A 12,363-nucleotide genomic window follows, 5' to 3' on the forward strand; every position below is an offset into this window, starting at 1 on the left:
ACTGCCTTTAAGGCTGCCTTATATCCCTTTTTCATGAAGGGAAAGGCTCTGGTAGGAGAGGCGACAAAAGAGGGAAGCTTCTTACTCAAGGCGGGCACCTTTGAGTTCGTGAAGCCCCTCTCTTTCATCGAGCTTGATAGTAACGCTTGAGCTTTACTATGGTCCAAAACTATGACCTCCTCCGGCTCAGTCTATTCCTTTGAGGCTGGCTCCATCCTAAGGCGGACATAACAGTCCGGGTAGGAATCCTTATTGGGCCAAAATTCCACCTCTTCCAGGGGAATTGTTCACAAATTTTCAGATATAACAATCTTCCCGATTGTCATTGGCATATGTTCGGCAAACCTCCAAGGATTGGTATCCGAACACAAAGGAAGATCCTTCTCGTTGAGTCGCTTCTGGGGCCCACGTGATGCTGCAAGTCTACATATCTCCAGTTTCATTGCAGCCTCTTTCTCATCATTCTTCTTCTGAGTTTGTTGGATCATCTCAACAATAGAAGAAAGAGTCCTTCCCAGGTCATCTTGGATAGCAGACGATGTAGAGGGAACAGGTTCTGGGTCCGGAACCAATGTAACCGACACCTCATCGATTTCTTCCTCTTCTACTTGAGGAGTCTGGCACAGCTCCTTCTCTTGACCTTCTCCTAGAAGGTCCTTCTCTGTAGAATCAGACACCTCCGACATCCTATCGTCCAACAGGATGTCTTGAAGGGCGGCCGAGACTTCAGAATCCACCGGATTCTGGGTAGTTGGTATCTCCATCTGAGGCTGGGGGATGATTGCATCAGCCGATGCTTTAGGGAAAAGGTATGCCCTCATCTTCTCATTTGGAAGGTAGGCGTCTGAGGTGTTTTTCTGAAAACCCCTCACCCAGGATCGCAACTTTTCCCTGGCAGTATCCCTTGACTTCGTGACTTGGGGTGGTCAAAAGCCTCAGTAATCAGGTTAGAACATACTGTATGAACCTGAGGGTCCCAATAACGGAGATCACCTCTGGAGGCTGCGCATAGTGTGTGCCTCCTACAGTATTGATGTCCACAGAAGTACTTACTGCAAACATTACAGAACACACTCCCGCACTTTGGATGGTCCTTCTGTAAAGAGAAGAAAAATCCACGAGTATCAAGTGAGGCTTTTCACTTATATTGAAACATTTAGCATGTATAGAAAAGCTATAAAAGAAAGAAGGAAAGACACATACTTGTATTTCCTGTCCAGTCAACTGCTGAAACCTCCCAAAATATTAAAACAAAGGTTAATTCTATACTAGAATACCTTATGTAATTTCCTAAACGGAAATTTAATGTGTAATTTTAATATACGGGATTGAAAGAATACAGAAAGAACTCACTTTCTATATAAAGTACGGTCTCAACATAAGGCTGTACAAGATAACATTAAGTATGATGAAGAACTTTAGTGTTATCACAAACTCTGTACAGCAGTTTCTACTAATGCAGTGTGTACTACACTACGAATATAGCAACTACTGTACATCGCATGCTATTGTGCCGGCCAGCATACGCCGGTACCGGCCGGCAACTACCCCTTTATAGATCAAAGATATACTATCTTTAACTAATAGGCGGCAGCCTTCTGATTCGCGACTATGTGCCGGCAGGCAATCATTGCCAGCCGACAGCTGAGAACACTAAAACCCGGCTGCCGGCCGCTAATCGAAGCGGCCAGCAAATTCGGGCTGTGATTCCACTGCCGGCTGGCAAAGGTAATAAAACTCTGCCGCCGACAGTAGCCAAGAATCAGAGAACATCTACCTGCCCGGCTGTCTGCTGTCAAGCCGGCAGCCGGGATAGGGGTGCAACACAATAGTCATAGAAAAAGTATGGATGTAAGGTTATAGGGCAGTATGCCATACGACCTTCCATCCAGAAAGAGTGAACTTATGGAAGGGGAGAATGTAACATTCAGGCTTCCAAAGAATCCACAGCCTGCCGGGCTCTACCGGCAGACATGGAAGAGAGACCAAGGGAGGTCTGGGGTTCACTCTGCAAAGAAACAAGGGTCTCTGCCGGACGGCACGTAATGCCGGACGGCAGAGAGCTGAGCCGGTCCTCCATCCTAACCTATGCTAGGTACGGAAGAAGGACTATGGCCAGGAAAATAAAAGAAAGAGAGGTGGGGAAGGGATAAGGGTCCTAATGACTTCGTTCTAGCAAGAGACACACTCAGCAGTTAGGGAGCTCATCCTAACCAAGAGTTGTCTATTAGGGAGGAAGATTGGCAATGCTTGCTATCCTCCTCCCAACCAGAACAAAGTTATGTGAAGTTATTTCGTCGGGCAACCGAGAAACTCATTCTCCAGCCCGAGAAAAACGACACAGGACAGTCTTCTAGGCTAATAGAGGAAGGAATCATCAGAATCCTTCCGACATGGGCTAGGGAAGCAAAGCTTCCTGTGTCCGCCCCTAACCTAACAAAGGAGACTCATTCTCCATGCTAGGAAAAAGCAGACCACAGACTAAAAGCTCTGAAGTTTTGCCCCAACACAAAAACCAGTCACTCTGGTTATCAGGACAGGGCAGAAATATCCTACGATAGTAATACCTGGAGTAATATACAGGTAGAACCACTAGGATTAAGCCAAGGGCTTTCAGAGGGAGAGAGGGGTTGAACTTGGCCTCCGGAGGAGAAAAGAACAATCGGGGATGTGCGAAAGTATACTACTGTACCTAGAATACTAGCTAGGTAAGGAGAAAATCGATTACCTAAATCACCGAAACTCTCTCGTATACAATCTTGGAAAAAAAATTCAACAATATCTTACATGTATGAAATATTTGCCTATAGCTTCAATAAAATAACACTCGGAAAAACTTATACCGTGCATGAAAGTACTAATGCCAGACGTCTAGGCTACGAAGCCTCGCGAAAGGCAGGATCGGTACCTCGACCGTGTCGAAATCCCTGAGCTAACACTGACCGAACAATATAAGTATTTCTAAAGTAACAAAATAGCAAAATTATTAAAGCGTAACCAACCGGGAACGTCGCTCAAGCTAATTAACTGACCCATAAGAGCGAGCGATAGCATCCAGGAGGCCTCCGGTAGGCAACAGCTCTTGTTTACGTTAAAATCACTTTTGATTTAATTCAAAACGACAAGAGCTTACATTTATACATAGTAAAGATAATACTCAACTTTTCAGAGGCAGAAGAGGCCAGAGAAGTCATCAAAAAGTTGAATTAAATCCAAAATAACGAGAGAACACATGGGAAAACACCGAGTAGTTGAGCTACACGTAAAGGAATAAAGAGGGCGCCACCGCCTTCATCAGATACACACTGGAAACGAAATAGGAGATAGGCCTTATGAGCGGCTCTCTTTTCATTTTCGTTTCAGATTCTTGTCACTACATCCCCCTCGAAGCGTTAATACTGTTCGGGGCGAAGATAGCTATGTGACGTGTCAAGAATACGTCCTCTGATATTATGCGATATCCCTGTGAGATTATTTAGGGATATTCGCTCCAGGAGTTAGAATTCTGGATACCTTATGGTAAAATTCTCTGGGAATATCACTATAGTCAAATATTCCCTAGAAATACCAATTAGGAACTTCCATCAGGACGACATGGCCTGAGCCCAAATATATATATATATATATATATATGTATATATATATATATATATATATATATATCATCATCATCATCATCACCATCTCCTCATTGAGGCAAAGAGCCTCGGTTAATTAGATTCGCCAATCGTTTCTATCTTGAGCTTTTAATTCAATACTTCTCCATTCATCATCTACTTCACGCTTCATACTCATCAGCCATGTAGGCCTGGGTCTTTCAACTCTTGTAGTGCCTTTTGGAGCCCAATTGAAATTTTTGTTAACTAATTTCTCTTGGGAGATCGAAAAGCATACCAAAACCCTCTCTATCTGCTCCTCAACATGATCCCATCCACATATGGCACTCGAGTAATCTCTTTTATAGTTTCATTTCTAATTTTGTCCATCCATTTAACTCCGAATATTCTTTGGGTGTCTTGGTTCTCAGACCTACAAAATCTCTTGGATATTGTTTCATTGACATACCACGACTCATGTCCATACAGTATCGTCGATCTCACTAAACTGATATATAGCCTGTTTTTTATATATAATTTCAGATGATTTGACTTCTAAATTTTAATTAACCAAGCAATTTTCTGATTTTTTTTTTCAATCTTTCATTAAACGCAAATTCTAAAGATACTAGTTTAGAGATCATAGTTCCTAAATATTTAAACGATTCCACCTCATTAATCCTTTCTCCTTTCAATGATAATTCATCTTCCATTGCCTATTCCGTTCTCATAATCTCTGCCGTGCTTGTATTTATCTTGAGCCCAACATCACGTGATATTTCATGCATTCTGGTAAGCAAGTTTTGCAAGTCCTATGGTGTTCCGCTTATAAGCATTTCATCATCGGGTTACTACAAGTCATATAATTTCCTGTTACCAATCTACTCCAATCCTTCTCCACCATCCCCAACTGTTCTATGCATTACAAAATCATGAGGAGGATAATCAACATGGGTGACAAAACTTTTCCTTGGAGAACTTCAATGTTCACTGGAAACTCATTAGATAGGACTCCACTTACATTAACATTGCACTTGCTCTGATTATGAATATACTTAATCAAATTTATATATTTAAGAGGAACTCCCTAATCACGCAGGACTCTCTAAAAAATTGGTCGGTGCACACTATCAAAGGCTTTTTCATAGTCCACAAATGCCAGCAAAAGTGAACTTCTCTATTCTACACATTGCTGTACCACATGTCTTAAAATGAAAATCTGGTTAGCACAACTACCTTTTATAAATACTGCTTGTTCATCTCTCAGCTTTTCATCAATCGTTCCCTCGAGTCTCTTTAGAATGAGCATACCATATATTTTCATGAAAACTGACGTAAGTGTGATGCCCCTGTAATTATTGTAATCAGTCAGATTTTTTTTTCCCCACCAACACTCATAGTCCAATTCACCATATTTTGCCTCTTCACGCCACATTTTACACAATAATCTATAAGTATTCTGGGGGTCACTTCATTTTCGGACAATATCATCTCAGCAGTTATTCCATCTTACCAAGGGGCCTTCCATCTCTTTAGTTTTTTAGGATAGCTTTGACTTCAAACACACTTATTTCATTTATGGTCATATCAAGGTCCTCCTCAGCTTTAGGTATATCAATCAGATAATTCCCTTCATATTTCCTATTCATAACCTCACTAAAGTGTTCCATTCAACTTGTCTTTTTTTATCTTCTGTTGTTATAACATACATCCCTCTTTTTACCCCAGTAGAGATATCATTAATAATTTTCTGAGCAATTCTTACACCATACACTCCCTGAATTCATAGCTTTGTCAGCCTCATCTGCTTCCATGTCCAAATATTATCTCCAGTGATTCCTGGCTTTTCTTTAAGCCTCACTATCAATACTGGAATATTTAGCACATTCAACCATGTAATTTTCATTACTTCCTCGAAAACTTTCAATAATCAAATACTGTCTTTGTCCCCTTTTTTATCGTATCCCACCTATCATTTGATATCTTTAATTTTTTTCCTTGTATCTGCCAATCCAAAACTTCACTACCAACTAACTGATGTATGTTTTTAATATCACACCACGCTTCATTAATTCTCTATACCTTGATTATTCCTTTCAACTTTAGCATTGAAATCACCAATCACAACTTATATATCTCTATGCGGGATCTCATCTATTACACTCTGCAGTTCCTCATAGTATTCATCTTTCCTTGCTCAAGGGAAATAATTTGTTGGTGCATAGCAAACAAAAAAACTCACATTGCACTGCTTGGATTTAAACTTTGCAAGTAACAATCTAATATTTTCAGCTCTCCATTCTGTTAATGCCTTTTCTACTCTTGGTGTCATCACCATTCCGACCCCTTATCTTCTCACTCCATTTGTCCTTCCTGAATATATATATATATATATATATATGCATATATATATATATATATATATACATATATATATATATATATATATGCATATATATATATATATATATATGTATATATATATATATATATATATATGTATATATTTATATATATATTGCCTTGGTCTAAAATTTCTTTACAAATCCCCTAACAACGTGTTTCAGTTGGGGCCAGAATATCTAAACTATATTTAATAAATTAATTTTCAACTTGCTGTAACTTCCCGATTGGAATCATGGTTCTTATATTCCAATTACCGATTTTCAATTTTTCTTCTTTATTCATAAACGTGGAGATTCTTATCACCACGCAAAACCCAGGACTGGGGGTCATTTTATAATTTTTCCTTTCAATTGCCTGACTAAATCCATAGAGGATTAATTAGCTAAATTCATGAAAGAATAGCCTATCTAACTTAGGCTAGTGACCCTTCACAGTCAATACTAATTTTAGTAACATCATCCAACAGATATCTTGTCTATCCTTTTAAACCTAATCTGTCACCCTGCTACCAGTGAAATGGATATTCAGGGGGTCATTTCCTCCACACCCAAACTTCTCGTTACTCTATTCGCTCATATAACCGTAGGCAAGCATGGACTACTAACATATATAGTGCTAGCATGGTTTATATATATATATATATATATATATACATATATATATATACATAAATATATATATATATATATATATATGTGTACATATATATATATATATATATATAAATGTACATATATATATATATATATATATGTATATATATATATATGCATATATATATACATATATATATATGTATATATATATATATATATATATGTATATATATATATATATATATGTATAGATACATATATACATATATACATATATATATATATATATATATTTATATATATACATATAAATATATATATATATGTATATATATATATATATATATACATTCATATATATAGATATATATATATATATATATATGTATATATATGTATATTTATATATATATATATATATATAGATATATATATATATATATGCATATATATATATATATATATTTCATATATATATATATATATATATATTTCATATATAGAGTATATATATACCCATATTTATATATATATATATATATATACATATTTATATATATCTTCATATATATATATATATATATACATGTATATATATCTATATATGTAATATATATATATATATATATACTGTATATATATCTTATATATATATATATATATACATATATATATATATATATATAGTTATAGATATATGTATATATATATATATATATATACTGTATATATATATATATATATATCTTATATATATATAAATTATATATATATAAATATATATATATATATATATATACTGTATATATGTATCTTATAAATAAATATATATATAAATATATATATATATATATATATGGATTAATATCAACACAACATCGTGTTTCAAATAGAAATAAATTTCTACCTCATACCTGGGATCGAACGCTAGCCCCTTCTAATGATAGGCCAGGTCGAAACCAACCATGTCACGAGAGCCCATAAAAGAAATTGGAACCTGACCGCTATCAGCTGTCCGAGGATTTACCCGGCGAGACATCATTCTCTTACCAGCGAGTTTTACCCAATTTCCCGGGCCACCACGTGACACAATTGGTAGTAATTCATTCAAATTACCCCTAATGAGTCAATATGGATTAATATCAACACAACATCGTGTTTCAAATAGAAATAAATTTCTACCTCATAACTGGGATCGAACGCTAGCCCCTTCTAATGAAAGGCCAGGTCGAAACCAACCATGTCACGAGAGCCCATAAAAGAAATTGGAACCTGACCGCTACCAGCTGTCCGAGGATTTACCTGGTGAGACATCAGTCTCTTACCAGCGAGTTTTACCCAATTTCCCGGGCCACCACGTGACAAAATTGGTAGTAATTCATTCAAATTACCCCTAATGAGTCAATATGGATTAATATCAACACAACATCGTGTTTCAAATAGAAATAAATTTCTACCTCATACCTGGGATCGAACGCTAGTCCCTTCTAATGAAAGGCCAGGTCGAAACCAACCATGTCACGAGAGCCCATAAAAGAAATTGGTACAATGTTATTCAGTTGACAATACTGAAGAAATTCTAGATCGAGTTTGGCTTTCTCCAACTTCCTGACACGCCTCTCCAGAGTCCTGCACTGTGAGAGAAGTCCAGCTCCATAACGATGTCGAACAAGATCGTGAAAGTGAAGGAAGCCACCAAAATATTTTTTTAACTTCTTAATAGATTATTGAATGACAAGTTGGCTCAGACTCCAAAAACACTTAAAGTTCCTAAACTAAAATTTTATGCGAGTTTTCCTTTTCATCATGAGGATTTCCTTAAGAAAAAGTTTACAGAAATTATCCAACAACACTTCCCAGCTGTGGAAGTTAAACTCATCCCTAAGAACCCTCTCACTATTGGCTCGCTTTTCCACTTCAAAGATCGATTGAGTCCTTATATGTCCTCTGGTGTGGTATATAAATATAATTGCCCAAAATGTAACTCTGGGACCTACGTAGGATCTACCAAGAGGTTGTTAAAGGTCAGAATTGATTCCCATAGAGGCGTTAGCTATCGAACTGGTTGCAGAATATACAACCCTGAACATTCTAATATTCGGATTCATGCTGGAATGTGCAAACAAAATATTGAAAACAAAGATTTTACCATCATTGGTCAAGTGTCAAATAACCATGACTTACCTCTTCTTGAATCCATATTGATCAAACGACTAGTTCCGTCGTTAAATACCCAAGCTTCTTCTATTCAGTTGTATTTATCATAGTTTTCTTTGGTTTATTTTCTAACTCTTGTTGTCATATAGTTTCTCATTACACTTCTGCGAGGTTGGTTCCACTACTTTGTCTGATGTATATATATTTATTTACTCATTTTTTTTCCTTTTAATTTTCATTTAAATTTCAACTGTTTTTTATAGTTTTGAATGAATTTGTAAAAATTTTAACAATTTCTTAATTCTTTTGTATATATTTTATTTTTAGCCCAGGACAATGTGATTAAGAATCACGAAACGTTGGGAATAATAAATAAGGACAATTTGAACTACTCTTTCCCTATCCATACCATGAAATTTGTGTATATATATATATATATATATATGTATACATGTAATATTTATATGTATATATATATATATATATATACATATAAATTATATATATATATATGTATATATATATATATATATATACATATACATATATATATGTATATATATATATATATATATAGTATATATATCTGTATATATATCTTATATATATATATATATATACATATATCTAAATATATCAATATATAGATATATATATATATATATATATTAAACATAATTTATATATGCATATACTGTATATATATATATATATATATGTGTGTGTGTGTGTGTGTGTTTGTGTGTGTGTATATATACATATATATACATATATATATATATATATATGTATATATATATACATATAGATATATATATATATATATATACATATACATATATAAGTATATATATATATATATATGTATGTATATATATATATACATATATATATATATATATATACATATACATATATATATATATATATATATAATATATATATATATATATATATATATATATATATATATATATATATATATATATATATATATATATATTTACATAATATATATATATATATATATATATTTACATAATATATATATATATATATATATATTTATATATATATATATATATATATATATATATATATATATATATATATATATATATATATATATATATATATATATATAAATATATATATATATATATATATATATATATACATATATATATATATATATATATTATATATATATATATATATATATAGGAATTACAGGTGGAGATATAATATTTGGTGTGCAGCAGGGTCCAAAAAACATCAGTTAACAGGCCATAATTTATTTAGAGACGTTTCGAACATTGCAATGTTCATTATCAATCTGTAAAAGATATAAATATAAAATTCTTAAAATTTGTACAATAATTTAAAACAAAATAGTAAAAGAGTATTAAAACATTATTGATTTTATAACGGAAAATCGTAAAAAACTAAAACAGTAAAACAAAAGAGAACCAGTGCTCACCAGACCATCCATAGGAAAAGGTGAAGAACGAATGAGTAAAAATTGTTACCCACCTACGACTTCAGTTATGCTAAGAAAAGAGGAGAGGCAGAGATATTAGAGTTTAAAGAAGGAACAAGCCGTTTGATATATAATGACTCAAGGGTAGTTAGAAATTCGCTTTGTTTTGTCCCACCAATAATTGTAAAGTGATTTTTGTTTACTTGGATTTTGCAAATGGCGGCATGATTCCTTATATTAGAAAATTCTGGGTTACCAAGTCTCTGACCCGTTCTAAAGCTGTATCCCATATGGCTACAGTATCTCACTTGCAACAACCTCCGGCAAGATCCAACATAGATACCGGGACATCCCGGGCACTTGAATTTATAAATGATGTTGGACCTCATGAAGGTCTGCAGTTTGTCTTTGTAGCCAAAAAATACATTAATTTTGAGTGGATTGATTGGGATCAGTTTGATGTTGAGGCAGCCGAACTCTTTTTCTATTATTTTCTTAAGTTTGATGGAAAACTTGTTGTCAGATAAGTAAGGAATTGTAGCGAAAATATCTTTCTTTTTGACATTATACGATGGTACTGTAGTGGAGAAATGTCGTAAAAGGAGCTTGTTTATAACCTTATGAACCATACTTTCAGGGTAAGAGTTTTGCTTGAAAAAATTAACCAAAAATAAAATCTCCTTATGAAAGAGTGACCAGCTTGAGGAATAACGCAGCGCCCTATAAACAAGTGTGTATATAGCATTTAGTTTAAAATTTAAAAAACAGGAACTATAAAAATTGTTGGCAAGGCCAGTGTATGTCTTTTTCCGATACACAGATGTTATAAATTCACCATTGTCTCTGCTTACGTTAATGTCTAAAAAAGGTAGAGAGTTGTTGTTCTCTTTTTCTATAGTGAACTTCATATTTTGGTGTTGAATATTTATATGGTTTAAAAACATTTCACTATGCCATGGTTGTTTAAATAACACAAAAGTGTCATCAACATACCTTCTATAATACACTGGCTTAAAAGTGTCTGGACAACTATTTAAAAAATTTTCTTCAAAAGATGACATAAACATATTTGCAAACAAGGGTCCTAACGGGGAACCCATGGCAACTCCATCGACCTGCGAATAGAGTTGGCCATTAAAAACAAACATGGAGTCTTGCACAGCAAGCTCAAGAAAAGTCTTAAAATAATGTCTGTTAAAACCATGAAAAATAACTTGATCGTCATAAAAAATTTTATCTAAAATAATATTAATTGTTTCATTTAGTGGCACATTTGTAAAAAGAGATTCTACATCAAAACTTGTCATATGTAGATCACCATCTTGTAAAATTATTTGTTGCTGAAACTCACAGCCATTTTTTAGTGAGAATTGGTTGCACGAGAAATCACTGAGTAAAGAGACAAGGTGTTTTGATATTTTATAAGACGGGTTGCTATAGGCTGCCATAATGGGTCTGATTGGAACTCCTTCCTTATGTATCTTTGGTAGTCCATATAAAATGCTAAAAGAAGAACCTGTCACAAAAAGTTTCTGATACGTTGTTTCATTTAAAATACCTTCATTTTTTAGTTTTCTCGAAAATCTGTTAATTTTGTCTTCTTTTTTGTAAATGTCCAAAAAATTTGGTTCACCATGTAACTTAAATTTAGTTTGGTCTGCAAGAATGTTATTAACCTTATCAATATAGTCTGATTTATTGAGCAGTACAACACCTTTACCCTTATCTGGTTTACAAATAACCAAACTATCTCGTTTGCCTAGTTATTCCTCAAGCTGGTCACTCTTTCATAAGGAGATTTTATTTTTGGTTAATTTTTTCAAGCAAAACTCTTACCCTGAAAGTATGGTTCATAAGGTTATAAACAAGCTCCTTTTACGACATTTCTCCACTACAGTACCATCGTATAATGTCAAAAAGAAAGATATTTTCGCTACAATTCCTTACTTATCTGACAACAAGTTTTCCATCAAACTTAAGAAAATAATAGAAAAAGAGTTCGGCTGCCTCAACATCAAACTGATCCCAATCAATCCACTCAAAATTAATGTATTTTTTGGCTACAAAGACAAACTGCAGACCTTCATGAGGTCCAACATCATTTATAAATTCAAGTGCCCGGGATGTC

This window comes from Palaemon carinicauda, chromosome 17 (genome assembly GCF_036898095.1).
Source record: "Palaemon carinicauda isolate YSFRI2023 chromosome 17, ASM3689809v2, whole genome shotgun sequence".
Taxonomy (NCBI): domain Eukaryota; kingdom Metazoa; phylum Arthropoda; class Malacostraca; order Decapoda; family Palaemonidae; genus Palaemon; species Palaemon carinicauda.